Raw genomic sequence first — 16,291 nt, 5'->3', positions numbered from 1 at the left:
CCAAAGGTATGACTTCAGTCTTGGAAAAGGGCATGTTCGAGTCACGGTGGGAGATCTGCACTCTGGTGGTTGAAGTTTTTCAATGAGTGTTTCTGGAAGTCTTTGTCTTCATCTTTCCTCCTATACTTTGCTTTTCACCAGGATTCATCTTCTGCCCTCTTCCCTCTCCTCCTCCCCATGATCCCCATAGGTAATCTTATCTTCTCCCATGAGCTCAGCTGCCACTGGTGTGGTGACAGAGTCCCTACACACCTTCCTTGAAGGACAGATGAACTTCTTCACTGGCCTTTCCCCCCAAGACTCTCAAACTCAGTGTGCCCTGACTATATTTATCGTATTTCTCACAAAATTATTCCTTTTCCTCTGGTTCTTTCCCAATTAGTGGCAACTCTTTGTAAGGCCTAGTACTGCAAGAGATTTGGGGCAACTCTCACTGCACACCCATCAAAATAGTCTGCCTCCCTCCACCCCATTCCTTCTGTCAGGTGGAAGACATGTTGCATACTGGCGTCTCCCATATCTAAGTCTCTTCTGTCTAGGCACGTAAAGACTCCCCAGTTGATTGTGGTAAGTCCATGCTGAGATTTTTTCCTTCATATTTCCACTTGAAGGGATTCAATAATCCAATCACCCAGATGTAGGGTGTGTGGCACTGTTACAACTTTTAGTGGAGAGGATAGGCATCGACACTTATCTTTTCCCTCCCAAGTTCTCAATCAACCGAGGAGATGGCAAAAAGAGAAGGCATATGGGAGAGCAAAAATATTAACCTACACCAATGAAGGAGCTGATATTAGAGTATGTGACACATATTTGTGGACATGTGTTTTCATGTTCTGAATCCCAGAATCTGACACTCTCCTTCCCTGTCCCTGGTCTCTGCAGTGAGAGTAGGCCTGTCTCCATCCATTTATAGCAGGGCCAAGAGCAGCCCAGAGCACTGAGGGCAGACTCACTCCCAAGAGAAAGGGGAGGGCAAAAGGCTGGGATTTCTGTTATGGGTTGAAGTGTGTCCCTCAAAAATTCATCCTAACCACCAGTATCTCAGAATGTGATCTTACCTGGGAATATGGTTGTTACAGGTGTAATTAGTTAAGATGAAGTCATATTGGAGGAGGCTGGGCTTCTAATCCAATATTACTGGTATCCTTATTTTTTTTTAAAAAAAGAAGAATTTGGATACAGACAGCACATAGGGGGAACCTCATATGAAAATAGAGAAGTGGGTTATGCTTCTACAAGCCAAGGATCACCAAAGGTTGCCCACAAACCATCAGAAGCTAAGTGAGAGAGATGGAAGGAATCCCACAGTCCTCAAAAAGAAGCAACCCTGCTGACACCTTGATCTTGGACTCCTGAACTGTGAAAGAAACAATTTTTGTTGTTTAAGCCACTCAGTTTATGGTACTTTGTTAAGGTACTGAGCTAATATTATTATATATCTAGTTTTCCCCTCCAAATTTACTATCAGCTAATTTATTACTTCTAGGGAAGGAAGGAGTGAAGGCTAAGAAAGGTGTGTTATGGGGGTACCTGGGTGGCTCAGTTGGTTAAGTGTCTGACTTCAGCTCAGGCTATAATCTCACGGTTTGTGAGTTTGAGCCCCACATCAGGCTCTGTGCTAACAGCTCAGAGCCTGAAGCCTGCTTTGGATTCTGTGTCTCCTTCTCTCTCTCTGCCCCTCCTCCACTTGTGCTCTCTGTCTCTCTTTCTCTCTCTCAAAAATAAATAAACATTAAAAAAAATTTTTTTAAGTGTGTTATGCTAGTAGATATCTCTTCCAAAGGGGGATAGAGAATATTAGGAATGGTCAAAAGCATTTTCCCCAAACAGCACATCAAAAAATAAGGATCAAGGATATCTCTGTGGCGGCACACCTGAGTGGCTCAGTCAGTTAAGCATCCAACTTCAGCCCAGGTCATGATCTTGCAGTTCATGAGCTCGAACCCTGCATCAGGCTCTGTGCTGACAGCTCGAAGCCTGGAGCCTGCTTCTGATTCTGTGTCTCCTTCTCTCTCTGCCCCTGCCCTGCTCGTGCACTCTCTCTCTCTCTCTCAAAAATAAAAACAAACATTACAAAAATAATAATTAAAAAAAGAATATCCCTGTGGGAATAATCAAAAACTCCTTTTGTAAGAATTTTATTTTTTGAAGTTTCCTGATTACTATGGATTGTAGACTGGGAACAATCAAAAACTCCTTTTGTAAAAAAATGTTTTTGGAAGCTTCTTGATCACTTAGATTGAAGTTTGCTACTTAGAAGGCAGAAATATGAACTGGGTGGGGCACCTGGCTGGTTCATTTGGAAGAGCATGGGACTCTTGATCTTAGGGTTGTGAGTTGAAGCATGTTGTCTGTAGAGATCACTTAAAAATAATATCTTAAAAAAAAAAGAAGTATGACCTGGGAAAAAATTTTAAAGATCCAAAACTGTTGTATTGTTAAAATATTCTTAGTCTATATAAATTTCAGGAAATTTTTCTTCTGCAGTAGATTGGGATTTAGCAAGTCAGTGACATTCCTGCCATTCTGTGAACCTTACCTGTAGTGGAGTATTGGAGAAGATTGAAGGCAAAGGGGAAGAGAAGAGATCATTTCTTGGGGGTAAGGAAATCATCATGTACTGTGATTGGGGTGATGGTTATACAAGTGTTTACATTTGTCAGAAGTCATCAAGCTGTAGATTTAAATTGTGTGTATGTAAATTACTATACTTCAATAAAGTTGCTATTTTGGAAGATTCTACAAGAGAGTACTCAGTTCTTTCTCATTTTAATCTGAGGCTTCAGGCAGTGGAGGTGATAGGATTATCATCTGCCTATTAATGTAGACCAACTCTACTTCTTAATTATTTCCCAAAGCTGTTCCCTCAACTACTGCACCTGCTCTAGTTCCCCAGACATTCATTCTTTCTGTGCCCTTCATTCCTTTCTTCAGCACTATGCCTATACTAGCATTGACTTTCTTTCTGCTTAAAAAACTTTATTTCTTCTTTTAATACAGGTTTGCTGGTGATGAATTTTAAGTTTCAGGTGGGTTTGGGGTTGGGGATTTTTTTGTTTGCTTGTTTTGGGGGGGTTGGTCATAAAAAGTTATTCCACCTTCATTTTTTTTCCACTTAATTTTTTTTTTTAATTTTGAAATAATTCTAGATTCAAGGAAGCTTCAAAGATAGTACAGAGAGGTCCTGTGAACCCTTTATTTAATTTCACCCAGGGCTTACTACAGTACCACACAAAACCAAGAAAAGGACATTGATACAATGTATTGGTAACCTTCTGTGCACCTTCATTCTTGAAGATAACTCTGGGTAGAATTCTAGGTTATCCGTGAAATATCTTCAAGCACCTTTAAGATGTAATTGTTCTCATGCTTCTACCATTTCTCTAAAAAGTTTAGCTTTCAGTTTTCCTCCCTCCTTCTCCCCTCCTCTTTTTCAAAGGGAATATGTCTTTCATTTCCCTCTTGTTGGGGAACATCAAAAGTCATCAAAAAAGGATGACCCTGGAGCTGGACCCGGGCATTCAGGGGCTGCTCCCACTGACCCTGGAGCTGGACCCGGGCATTCAGGGGCTGCTCGCATCTCCCCTGTCCTTGGAATGTGGGTTCCGCTCTCCTTTCCCGCTCCCAGAGGCTGCTCCAAGGAACACAGCCTTGAGATAGTAACGTGGTATTGAAAACACCTGCATGGTCTGCGTGACTGCACCCATTTAAGGCCTATTTACAAGCTGTTAAAGTTCCGCTGGTGGGTGTGGGGATCCATTTGTCGTCTTGCTGCCGCCAGAGACAAGCCCTGGTATGTAAATTCCCCTTGCTTATTACAACTGCCACCTTCTAACCTGGACGTGGCGTCCAATCTTTCTTTGGTTTCTCGCTGCCCTCTGTGTAGGGGGCTGGCTTCAAATCTTACCTTGAAAGTTCCCAGGAGGAGTTTGCAAACCAGCACCCTCAAGCTTTTCACACTTTATTTTGCTTTTGGCTTCCTGTCTTATGATTTCCGGAAGTGTGATTGTTCCTACATTTACCATATTTGGAAGATGCAGGATGTCTTGAATTTGTAGCTCATGGTCTTTTGTGTTTGGAATATTATCATTGAATATTTCTTCAGAAATTTCTTCTCCTTTTGGCTTGGACTTCATTGCACATGTGTTAGATCTTTTCACAACTTCCAGTATAGCTCTCACACTTTTTGTGTTTTTATTATTATTTTTTCTTCATCCAGTAACATGTATGTTCTCTGCTGACCTCTCAGTTTACTAACCCTCTTTTCTGCTGTATCCAATCTACTATGAATTCATCTGCTGAAGTCCTAATTTATTTTTCATTTCCAAGATTTAAACTTGATACTTTTTATTTTGTTTTTCTTTAAAAAAAAGTTTTTGCATTTAGTTCTCTGGTGTGATTCTTCATGTTACTCTTCTGTTTTTCTTAAATATGTTATTAACATTTATTTTGAAATACCTGTTTTTTATTCATTTGGTCCTGGCAAATCACTGGCATACCTTATCGTTTTGTTTTGAATGATAGGCAGTATAGATAAAAAATTGTAGAGTTTCTGGATGAGATTATCTTCCTCCAAAGTGTATTCAGTATTCTTCTAGCAGGCAGATAGAGCACTGGATTAATCCCTTTGAAGAAATGGAATTATAGTCCCCAAATGGGTCATTCACATAATAAAACAACTCTATGTATTCTTATACAATAGCTTCTAAACTTGCATCATAGTAAAACAGTGGTCGTATTCCCAGTGTAGGTTAGGCGCTGTGCTTTGTTGGGGAGGATCTAATTCGGATTTGACTTATTTCTAGGATGTAGCAATTACCCCTAAGGTATGGTCTTTTAGGACTCTCAAGTAAAAGCATAAGGTGTTATAGATCCCCTCCACCTTAAACAGCCTATCAAGCCAGCACTACAAAATGCCAGAATCTCTGGTAAGATCTTCTGCCTCCCACAGTCTGATTTCCACTTGGTGTTTTGATCTTTCGCCAGCCCTTGTGCAACTCGGAAGTAGTCACATTCCTTAAAAAGAAATTACACAAAGGATTTGGGGCTCACATCTTTTCAGTTTTTCCTCTCCAGGATCTTGGCCTCGAAAGTCTTAGCTGCCTTGGCATCTCTGACCTCAAACTACTTTTTTTTAATTTAAAAAAATTTTTTAATGTTTATTTATTTTTTGAGAGTGAGACAGAGGCAGAGAGAGAGAGAGGGAGACAGAATCCAAAGGAGGTTCCAGGCTCCGAGCTGTCAGCACAGAGCCTGATGCAGGGCTCGAACTCACAAGTTGTGAGATCATTACCTGAGCCGAAGTCAGACGCTCAGCTGACTGAGCCACCCAGGCGCCCCTCTAACCTCAAACTTCTATGTACTCACCCTGCCATACCGCCTAAAGCCCCAGGCTGTAGCTTTTTGCTCAGTCTCTATCCCTCTTGATATCATTTTGCAAATGCATTTGTTTGTGAGGCTCAAGGAAGGATTTACTGGTGAAATGACATTTAAACTGAGACATACAGAAAGATAGGAGTAGAATGATTTCTAGTTGGAAATGCAGTTGCAGAAACTTGGGTGGGTGAAAGTAGTGATGTGGGAGGTTGAATGAATTATCCTTAGCTCAAAGTACAATGTCTGGTACAGAGCGAGCATTTGACAAATATCTGTTGGTTAAACATTAATTCTAATTCAGTGAATATTTATTTAGTCTGTATTCCTGACACTAGATTATGAACTGAGAACACAAAGTTGAGTATGCCATTTGCTTTTCTTTCAAGAAGTTCACAAAGAAATGGTTCTTAAAAATACAATAGTTTCGGGGCGCCTGGGTGGCTCAGTCGGTTAAGCGTCCGACTTCGGCTCAGGTCACGATCTCGCGGTCTGTGAGTTCGAGCCCCACGTCGGGCTCTGGGCTGATGGCTCAGAGCCTGGAGCCTGCTTCTGATTCTGTGTCTCCCTCTCTCTCTGCCCCTCCCCCGTTCATGCTCTGTCTCTCTCTGTCTCAAAAATAAATAAATGTTAAAAAAAAAATACAATAGTTTCCATTCAAATGATGTGAATAAAGTACGAGTTGCCATTTTTTAATCTGTAAAAATGTTTAATTTTCTTATTAATGTATATATTTAAGGTGTACAAGATGATTTTTGACATACATATACATAGTGAAATGATTAATGAAGTCAAGCTCATTAACATACCCATTTTCTCACATAGTTACCTTTTTCTGGTGTGGTGAAAACACCTGAAATTTACTCTCTCAGCAAATTTCCAGTATTAAATACAGTATTTTTAACTACATTCACCATGCTGTACTTTAGATTGCTAAAACAAATTCATTCTACGTAATTGCATTTTGTACTCTTTGACCAACATCTCCCCATGTCTGCCACCTCCCCAATGCGGGCAACTACTATTCTACTCTTTGCTTCTATGAATTTGACTTTCTTAGATTCCATATCTAAGTGAGATCAGGCGGTACTTTTATTTCTTTGGCTCGTTTTACTTGGCATAATGTCTACAACACCCATGCTGTTGCAAATGGCAAGATTTCCTTCTTTTTTATGGCTGAATAATATTCCATTGTGTATGTATACCACACCTATTGATAGCGTGTGGTTTTTAATCTTTCATTCTGTTTTTTTATTTTTATTTTTTTATATTTTTAATTTATTTTTTAATTTACATCCAAGTTAGTTAGCATATAGTGCTATAATGATTTCAGGGGTAGATGCCAGTGATGCATCCCCTATGTATAACACCCAGTGCTCATCTCAACAAGTATCCTCCCTTATGCCTCTTATTCAGCCCATCCCCAAACCCACAACCCCTCCAGCAACCCTCAGTTTGTTCTCTGTATTTAAAAGTCTCTTCTGGGGGCGCCTGGGTGGCGCAGTCGGTTGGGCGTCCGACTTCAGCCAGGTCACGATCTCGCGGTCTGTGAGTTCGAGCCCCGCGTCAGGCTCTGGGCTGATGGCTCGGAGCCTGGAGCCTGTTTCCGATTCTGTGTCTCCCTCTCTCTCTGCCCCTCCCCCGTTCATGCTCTGTCTCTCTCTGTCCCAAAAATAAATAAAAAACGTTGAAAAAAAAAATTTTTAAAGTCCCTTCTGTTTTGTCCCCCTCCCTGTTTTTATATTCTTTTTGCTTCCCTTCCCTTAGGTTCATCTGTTTTGTATCTTAAAGTCCTCATATGAGTGAAATCCTATGATATTTGTCTTTCTCGGACTGACTAATTTCGCTTAGCATAATACCCTCTAGTTCCATCCACATAGGTGCAAATGGCAAGATTTCGTTCTTTTTGATTGCCAAGTAGTACTCCATTGTATATATATATACCACATCCTCTTTATCCATTCATCTGTCGCTGGATATATGGGATCTTTCCATAATTTGGCTATTGTTGATAGTGCCTCTATAAACATTGGGGTGCATGTGCCCTTTTGAAACAGCACACCTGTATCCCTTAGATAAATACCTAGTAGTGCAATTGCTGGGTTGTAGGGTAGTTCTGTTTTTAATTTTTTGAGGAATCCATACTGTTTTCCAAAGTGGCTGCACCAGCTTGCATTCCAACCAGCAGTGCAAAAGAGATCCTCTTTCTCTGCATCCTCGGACCTCACCTTATCTTGAGGAGGTCCAAGTAGTTCATTATTGTTTTTGTTTCCCTTGCCTCTGGAGACGTGTTGAGTAAGAAGTTGCTGCGGCCAAGGTCAAAGAGGTTTTTGCTTGCTTTCTCCTCTAGGATTTTGATGGCTTCCTGTATTATGTGTAGGCCTTTCATCCATTTTGAGTTTATTTTTGTATATGGGGTAAGACAGTGGTCCACATTCATTTTTCTGCATGTTGCTGTCCAATTTTCCCAGCACCATTTGCTGAAGAGACTGTCATTATTCCAGAAGATATCCTTTCCTGCTTTCTCAAAGATTAGTTGGCCATATATTTGTGGGTCCATTTCTGGGTTCTCTATTCTGTTCCATTGATCTTAGTGTCTGTTTTTGTGCTAGTACCATACTGTTTTGATGATTACAGCTTTGTAATATAGCTTGAAGTCCAGGATTCTAATGCCTCCAGCTTTGGTTTTCTTTTTCAGGATCCCTTTGGCTATTCGGGATCTTTTCTGGTCACATACATATTTTAGGATTGTTTGTTTTAGCTCTGTGAAGAATTCTGGTGTTGTTTTGATAGGGATTGAATTGAATATGTATATTGCTTTGAGTAGTATCGACATTTTAACAATATTTGTTCTTCCAATCCAGGAGCATGGAATATTTTTCCATTCTTTGTGTGTGTCTTCTTCAATTTCTTTCATAAGCTTTCTGTAATTTTCAGTATGTAGATTTTACACCTCTTTGGTTGGGTATATTCCTGGGTATTTCATGATTTTTCATGCAATTGTAAATGGGATCAATTCTTGATTTCTCTTTCTGTTGCTTCATTATTGGTGTATAGGAATGCAACCGATTTTTGTGCATTGATTTTTTATATCTTGTGACTTTGCTGAATTCATGAATCAGTTCTAGTGATTTTTTGGCAGAATCTTTTGGGTTTTCCATATAGAGTATCATGTCATCTGTGAAAAGTGAAAGTTTGACTTCCTCCTTGCTAATTTGGATGCCTTTTATTCCTTTGTATTCTCTGATTGTCCAGTACTATATTGAATAACAGTGGCAAGAGTGGACTTTCCTGTCATGTTCCTGACCTTAGGGGGAAAGGTCTCAGTTTTTCCTCATTGAGGATAATATTAGTGGTGGGTCTTTCATATATGGCTTCTATGATCTTGAGGTACAATCCTTCTATACCTACATTCTTGAGGGTTTTTATCAAGAAAGGATGCTGTATTTTGTCAAATGCTTTCTCTGCATCTATTGAGAGGATCATGTAGTTCTTGTCCTTTCTTTCATTGATGTGATGAATCACGTTAATTGTTTTGTGGATATTGAACCAGCCCTGCATCCCAGGTATAAATCCCACTTGGTCATGGTGAATAATTCTTTTAATGTCTTGTTGGATCTGGTTGGCTACTGTCTTGTTGAGGTTTTTTTTCATCTATGTTCATCAGGGAAATTGGTCTGTAGTTCTCCTTTTTAGTGGGGTCTTTGTCTGGTTTTGGAATCAAGGTAATGCTGGCTTCATAGAATGAGTTTGGAAGTTTTCCTTCCATTTCTATTTTTTGGAACAGCTTCAAGAGAATAGGTGTTAACTCTTGTTTAAATGTTTGGTAGAATTCCCTTGGAAAGCCATCTGGCCCTAGACTCTTGTTTTTTGGAGATCTCTTACTAATTCAATTTCTTTACTGGTTATGGGTCTGTTCAAATTTTCCATTTCTTCCTGTTTGAGTTTTGGTAGTGTATATGTTTCTAGGAATTTGTCCATTTCTTCCAGATTACCCATTTTATTGGCATATAATTGCTCATAATATTCCCCTATTATTTGTATTTCTGCAGTGTTGGTTGTGACCTCCCCTCTTTCATTCTTGATTTTATTTGGGTCCTTTCCCTTTCCTTTTTGATCAAACTGGCTAGGGGTTTATCCATTTTGTTCATTCTTTCAAAGAACCAGCTCCAGGTTTCATTGATCTGTTCTACTGTTTTTTTTTGTTTCAATAGCATTGATTTCTGCTCTAATCTTTATTATTTTCTGTCTTCTGCTGGTTTGGGGTTTATTTGCTGTTCTTTTTCCAGTTCTTTAAAAAAATTTTTTAAACATTTTATTTATTTTTGAGACAGAGAGACAAAGCATGAACGGGGGAGGGTCCAGTTCTTTAAAGGTGTAACGTTAGGTTGTGTATCTGAGACCTTTCTTCCTTCTTTAGGAAGGCCTGAGTTGGTATATACTTCCTCTTATGACTGCCTTTGCTGTGTCCCAAAGGTTTTGGGCTGTGGTGTTGTCATTTTCATTAGCTTCCATGTACTTTTTAATTTCCTCTTTAACTTCTTGGTTATCCCATTCATTCTTTAGTAGAATGTTCTTTAGTCTTCAAGTATTGTTATCTTTCCAAAATTTTTCTTGTGGTTAATTTTGACTTTCATAGCATTGTGGTCTGAAAATTTGCATGGTATGATCTCGATCTTTTTGTACTTGTTGAGGGCTGATTTATGTTCTAGTATGTGATCTATTCTGGAGAATGTTCCATGTGCACCCAAGAAGAGGGTGTATTATTTTGCTTAAGGATGAAATGTTCTGAATGTATCTGTTAAGTCCATCCAGTCCAGTGTCTCATCCAAAGCCATTGTTTCCTTGTTGATTTTCTGTTTAGATGATCTGTCCATTGCTGTGAGTGGGGTGTTGAAGTCTCCTACTATTATTGTGTTATTATCAATGAGTTTCTGTATGTGTGTGATTAATTGATTTACATATTTGGGTGCTTGCACGTTTGGCGCATAAATGTTTACTATTGTTAGATCTTCTTGGCGGCTAGACCCCTAAATTATGATATAATGCCCTTCTTCATCTCTTGTTATAGTCTTTATTTTAAAATCTAGATTGTCTGACACCAGTATGGCTACTCCGTCTTTCTTTTGGTGACTATTAACATGATAGATGATTCTCCATCCCCATACCTTCAATCTGAAGGTGCCTTTAGGTCTCAAATGCATCTCTTATAAACAGCATATAGATTGATCTTGTTTTCTTATCCATTCTATTACCCTATGTTTTTATTGGAGTGTGTAGTCCATTGACATTTAGAGTGAGTACTGAAAGATTTGAATTTATTGCCATTATCATGCTTGTAGAGTTGGAGTTTCTGGTGGTATTCTGTGGTCCACCAGGTATGAGCTGTGGAGTTTCAGACTCTGCACTCCCCTTTTTATAGCATCTTAATGGAATTTAAACCTTCTCCTTTCTCCTTTCTCTGTTCATTCCCTTGCAGTCCCTTTCTCCTTTCTCCCTTTTTTGTTCAGTCCACTCTCTTTCTTTCCAGCTGCTTTTGAGGGGGAGTGCTTTTCCTGTACTCTCCCCCCGTCTCTGTTCTCTCTCCACAAGCAAAAACAGCCCCCTACCCTCTGAGCCTTCTCTCTCCCCCAGCTCACCTCTCTGTACTATACTTGCCAAGTTTTGTGGTTCAAGTTGTGCAGATTGTTATGTTAATCCTTAAATCAGTTTCCTAGGTGTGCAAGGTGATTTGTGTTGATCTAGCTGCATTCAAGGATGAGAGAGGCAAAAAAAAAAAAAAATTCCATGCTGCTCTGCCATCTTTCATTCTATTAATGTGGTGTATTACATTGATTGGTTTGCATATGTTAAAACAGCCTTGGGGCACCTGGGTGGCTCAGTCGATTAAGCGTCCAACTCTTGGTTTCTGCTCAGGTCATGATCTCCTAGTTTGTGAGGTGAAGCCCTGCATTGGGCTCTGTGCTAACAGCATGGAGCCCGCTTGTGATTCTCTCTCCCTCTCTCTCTGCCCCTCCCCTGCTCATGAGTGCGCTCTCTCTCTCTGTCTCTCTCTGTCTCTCTCTTTCAAAATAAACTTTAGTAATAAGAATAATAATAAAAAACCAACCTTGCATCCCAGGAGTAAATCCCTTTTAGTCAAAATTGAGACTTAATGAGATGAAAAAGGTAAAGTTGATCGTATGAGGAAACAGAGACTTTCGTGTGAATTAGGGGACATTTGTGAAGATGCAATGGTGAAATTTGTGAAATGGTTGGTCAGAGAACTTCTAGCCAAATTTTAATTCAGTGCTGAACAAAGACTGAGACCTGGAGACCCAATAGGCTGTGACACCACATATAATCAATGAAGCTGTGATTTGAATCTCAGTTTCAAGCCCTGCGGGAACTCTCCTCACCTGTATTCACTGTAGCACAACCTCATGCTTCCTCTCTTGAGATTCTTCTTTCTTTTCAGGGGTTTCTCCCAAGACGTTTTGCTTCCATTCCGGAATCTTCTCTCCACTCTACCCATCGACTTTACACAGAGCTCATTCTCTATCTCTTCATTTTAACTAAACCTTGTTGTCTGAGAAGGGCACAATTGCTTCTCAGCTCTGTTGAACAGAAGTTGCTCACTTCCTTATTCTATAGGCCAGCCACAACTTGGCATTCTCCTAGCTTCTTACTATATTTCTAAATCGTTTGTTTGCATATTTATGACAAAACATTTCCCTCATTGGCACCAATCTTACCCAGCTAAGAAATAATATATCGTTGGCCTTTGAATAATGCAGAGGTTTAGGGCACTGATCCCCACACAGTCAAAAACTTTTGACTCCCCCAAAACTTAACTACTCATAGCCCACCGTTGACGGGAAGCCTTGCTGATAACATAAAGAGTTGATTAACACATATTTTGCATGTTATATGTATTATATACCATATTCTTACAACAAGGTAGGGTAGAGAAAAAAAATTCTTTTAAGAAAATCGTAAGGAAAGAAAAGACATTTACATTACTCTACTACATTGAAAAAATCCACATGTGAGTGGATTAAAACCTATGTTTTTCAAGGGTCAACTGCACTGTTGTCCTCAGAGTCTTTTACTGACCACCCCACTTCTTGTTATTTATTAGCAAATTGCCACCAACCTCTTGATCTTTTCCCATCTCAGACCTTCAGCTTTGGCAACTTCATATCATCTGGCTGTGCCATCAGACAATGTGACTTCAAAATGCTTAGACTTCCTGACATCATCTAACATCTTCCATAGTCCACATGAGAACCTTACCACAATGGCCTCAATTAGATTCTTCAGTTATATATAGCACATTCCACCTCTCTGATTTTTATAAATTAGAAGCTATTTATCTTTATGCTCTAACTCAAATAGTGTTTGAATTATTTGCTTTTTGAGGTCTTGAGAAAGTTAATTATGAAACCATCCGGCCTACTCCTTTGCTGGGCAATAGGAAAAATAGCTCTTTGACAGACTTTTCTATATTATTCCTGAAATTTGGTATGTTAAAAATGTCTTTTGCAGTAATTTTCATCAGTTTATTTTTCCAGAAATTCTTCCATTCCCATCTAGTTTCCTTATTTCTTTGAATAGAATTGAGCAAGGTATTTCTTAAAATTCCTGGAAATTTCTCTATATTTGTAGCCTTTCACTCATTTCAAGTCTAAGTTTGTGTGCTTATAGTTTTTCCTCTTTTGACTAAGTGAATTCGTGTTTTTTCTTTCCTTCTCCATTGCTCTTTCATTTTTTTCTCCTTTTCCATTTTAGTATGTTTTTCTTCTTCCAAAGGCAACAAAGGTTATGAAAATGGTTTTCCAAACTGCTTTTTGATATGTTTACTACATGCGTGTGTGCCTGTATGTATATGCATTTATATGCGTATATGTACACATATGTGTAATAACATTTTTAAATATTTTTTCATCTTAAAATATTGTAAAACTACCTGTGGTTTTGTAATAGGAAAGGAGTGAGACCAGGGCATATCAGACAATTAGAATACACTTTAATTGCTTTGCACACAAACTAATGATTTTATTGGAAATACTCTACTTTTTCCACTTTTATTTATCAACAGTCTGTACATTTTTAATGTCCGGTGTTCTTCTACCCCCCATCTGAGGGATGAACCTATTTGTCTTGCCTAATACCTTCCTTAGAGCTGTCTGCATGTCTTTGTTTCTGAGACTGTAAACGATGGGGTTAAGCAGAGGTGTCAGCACTGTGTATGTGACCACCATCAGCATGTCTTCACGGAATGAGTCCCTGTCCTTGGGCCTCAAATAGACAAAGCCAGCAAATCCATAGTGTATGCACACCACAGTGAGGTGGGAGGAGCAAGTGGAGAAGGCCTTATACTTCCCCTTGGCAGAAGGCATCTTTACAACTCTGGACACAATGAAGACCTAGGACATCATAATGAAAACAAAGCTGCCCACCAACACGAAGGCAGAGAGCACAAAAATAGCCATTTCGTGATGGAAGGTGTAATCACAGGCAAGGCAGACCACAGGTGAGATGTCACAGAAGTAGTGCTCGATGATGTTGGAGTCACAGAAAGACAAGTTGAATACAGTGATGACGATGCACAGAGAGAAACCAGGAACCCAGCCATCCAAGAGGCCATGATGAACTGAAAGCAGATCTTATGGTTCATCAAGACCTTATAGCGCAGTGGGCTGTGAATGGCAGTGTAACGGTCGTAAGACATGGCAGCCATGATGAAGCAGTTATTGGCTCCCAAGCCAAAGAAGAAAAACATCTGTGTGGCACACTCAGGAAGGGAGATGGCCTTGCTATCTGACAGCAAGTCCACTAGCATGCGGGGGATGATTGCCATAGTGGTACAAGTTTCTGAAAAGGACAGGCCACAGAGGAAAAAATACATGGGGATGTGAAGGTTGTGACTCAGCTTGATGGCCACCATTATGCACACATTTGCAGCTAGGATGGTCACATGGGAGAAGAAAATCATCACAAAGAGGAGACCCTGCAAGTCTGGGAAACTGGAAAACCCCCACAGAAGGAATGTGCTCACTGTAGTATGATTGTCCATCATTCATTAGGCTCAGTAACTTTCTCCCACAGGTGCAGACATTCTTGAGGTCAATACTCAAGATAATAAAAAGCACTGAGGTCACCTGACCTTTAATCAAGGGCTCCTGGGCAACAGCAAGACAAATGTTAATGAGAATACCTAAGCAATGGGAGCTAAATGCATCTGGCTGAATTCAAGTTCAGAGTGATGAGGAGAAAGATTCTAGTAGAAGAATCTGCCTAAATGCCACAGAGTAGGCTAAAACATATTCTGGGAACCCCCTCATATCACCCCTTTCTGTCCTGTACAGTGAGAATCTGCATGAAAGAGGGAAATATGAAGGAAAAAATGTTACTTTCTCACCTACAGGAGTATGAGAAGTAACAGGCGTAAAATGCTTATGTGGTTTAGTCCTAGCTTGGCACACAGAAGTGCCTAACAATGTTGACTGAATCACTACTAGTTTAAGAAGTAAGGAAAAGATTTTCCAAACATTCCTGGAATCTCTAGAGTTATTCCCCAGAAGGCAGTGGCTGCTTGACTAACAATTATGCCAATGAATAGATGAATTAATGAACTTACCATTTTGAAATTTGTGTTGGTTTCCTATTTATGACAGTAAGTTGAGGCTGGAGGTGTTCAATCCCTGTCTCCCATTCAGGCATATCTTAGAGACAAAATGGTTATGGAGAGGCTATGCCATCCTGGATGGCTCATTTGTGTCCATGATACCCTGTTGAATTCTTGAACTTTCAGGAAAATTTCCAGGACATTTTCTAATGGGTTCACTGGTGGCAAGAGCTTCTTTGCAGCCCAGCTCTTAGAGGAACTCAAGTTCTTCAGGTCATTTCCATTGCTTCTTAAACTATCCACTCTGTGTGTTAGATGACATGATGAAAGTAACACAGGTACTTCCCACACAACGTGGGTTTGGTTTCAGGCACTATTGTCTGGAAAGGAAAGGAAAACCTTGAGAAGACATTGGTGTGCAGTTGAAGTTTGGAGAAAGAATGGTAGAGACACATGTTTTGTAGAATCCACAAAGCTTGAAGAGAAAAAAAAGAAAATATACCTTTAGCTGTAAAGTTTGTATAATCCTTGTGTACTCAGTTACTGGGCCAAAAATATACAAGGAGGCAAGTCAGGTAACCAGTATTTACTCACATCTGAAATATGCTGGTCAATATGCTTTGCGTTTGATAGAATTTTCTCACTAAATTTCTTCCTGTGACTCTGTGGTAGGGATGTCGGTCCTGATGTTACAAACATGGACTCTAAGGTATAGGTTTGTTTAACTGGCTATCCAAAGCCAATTCATGAATTCCACAAATATTTATTTGACCAAATAGCACACAATTGCCACAGCTTCTCCTATAATAGGGACATATCTAGGTCACCAGGGAAGCATTCTTGAGAGTTATATATCCTCACTCACATCCATCCCAGGTTTCTGGCATGTTTTTCAAAGAGGAGAAAAGAAAAACATAAGGAGAAATTGGGATTATTTGAAACTCTATGACTCTGCTACTTTCTTTTTTCCTTTGTAGTGATGATAAATCCTGCTTTCCTCCTAATACTCAAGGGAGCTAGTGATTGAGAATACGTCAGTATGACATCGTTCTCATTACTTCCAGTCACTCTCCAAGGGCAGAGTTTGAAGGAGATGTTTTGTGATCAACTCACCCTCCTTGGGCTATAACACTTCTGTAGACTGAAAGGGACCTAAGTGATTTATTTTTCTGAAAAACCCGTTTCCTGGTTTATCCGTGCTCCCACCCTTGCAGGTGGATTTAGTATGTCTAATTTCTCTGAGTTAGCAGTGAGGCCTACATAATTTGAGGCTGCATCTTGATGTAAGCCACCTGGCAGATTCTT

At 39.8% G+C, this 16,291-nt stretch overlaps 1 pseudogene; it reads right to left on the bottom strand.

The window, feature by feature from the left end:
• Positions 1–13,442: 13,442 nt before the first annotated feature.
• On the bottom strand, positions 13,443–14,437 carry LOC125929169 (olfactory receptor 10T2-like; annotated as a pseudogene).
• Positions 14,438–16,291: the final 1,854 nt, after the last annotated feature.

Source organism: Panthera uncia, chromosome D1, assembly GCF_023721935.1.
Source record: "Panthera uncia isolate 11264 chromosome D1, Puncia_PCG_1.0, whole genome shotgun sequence".
Taxonomy (NCBI): Eukaryota; Metazoa; Chordata; class Mammalia; order Carnivora; family Felidae; genus Panthera; species Panthera uncia.
Note: the sequence above shows the minus strand (reverse complement) of the source record. Positions and strands in the feature narration are given on the sequence as shown.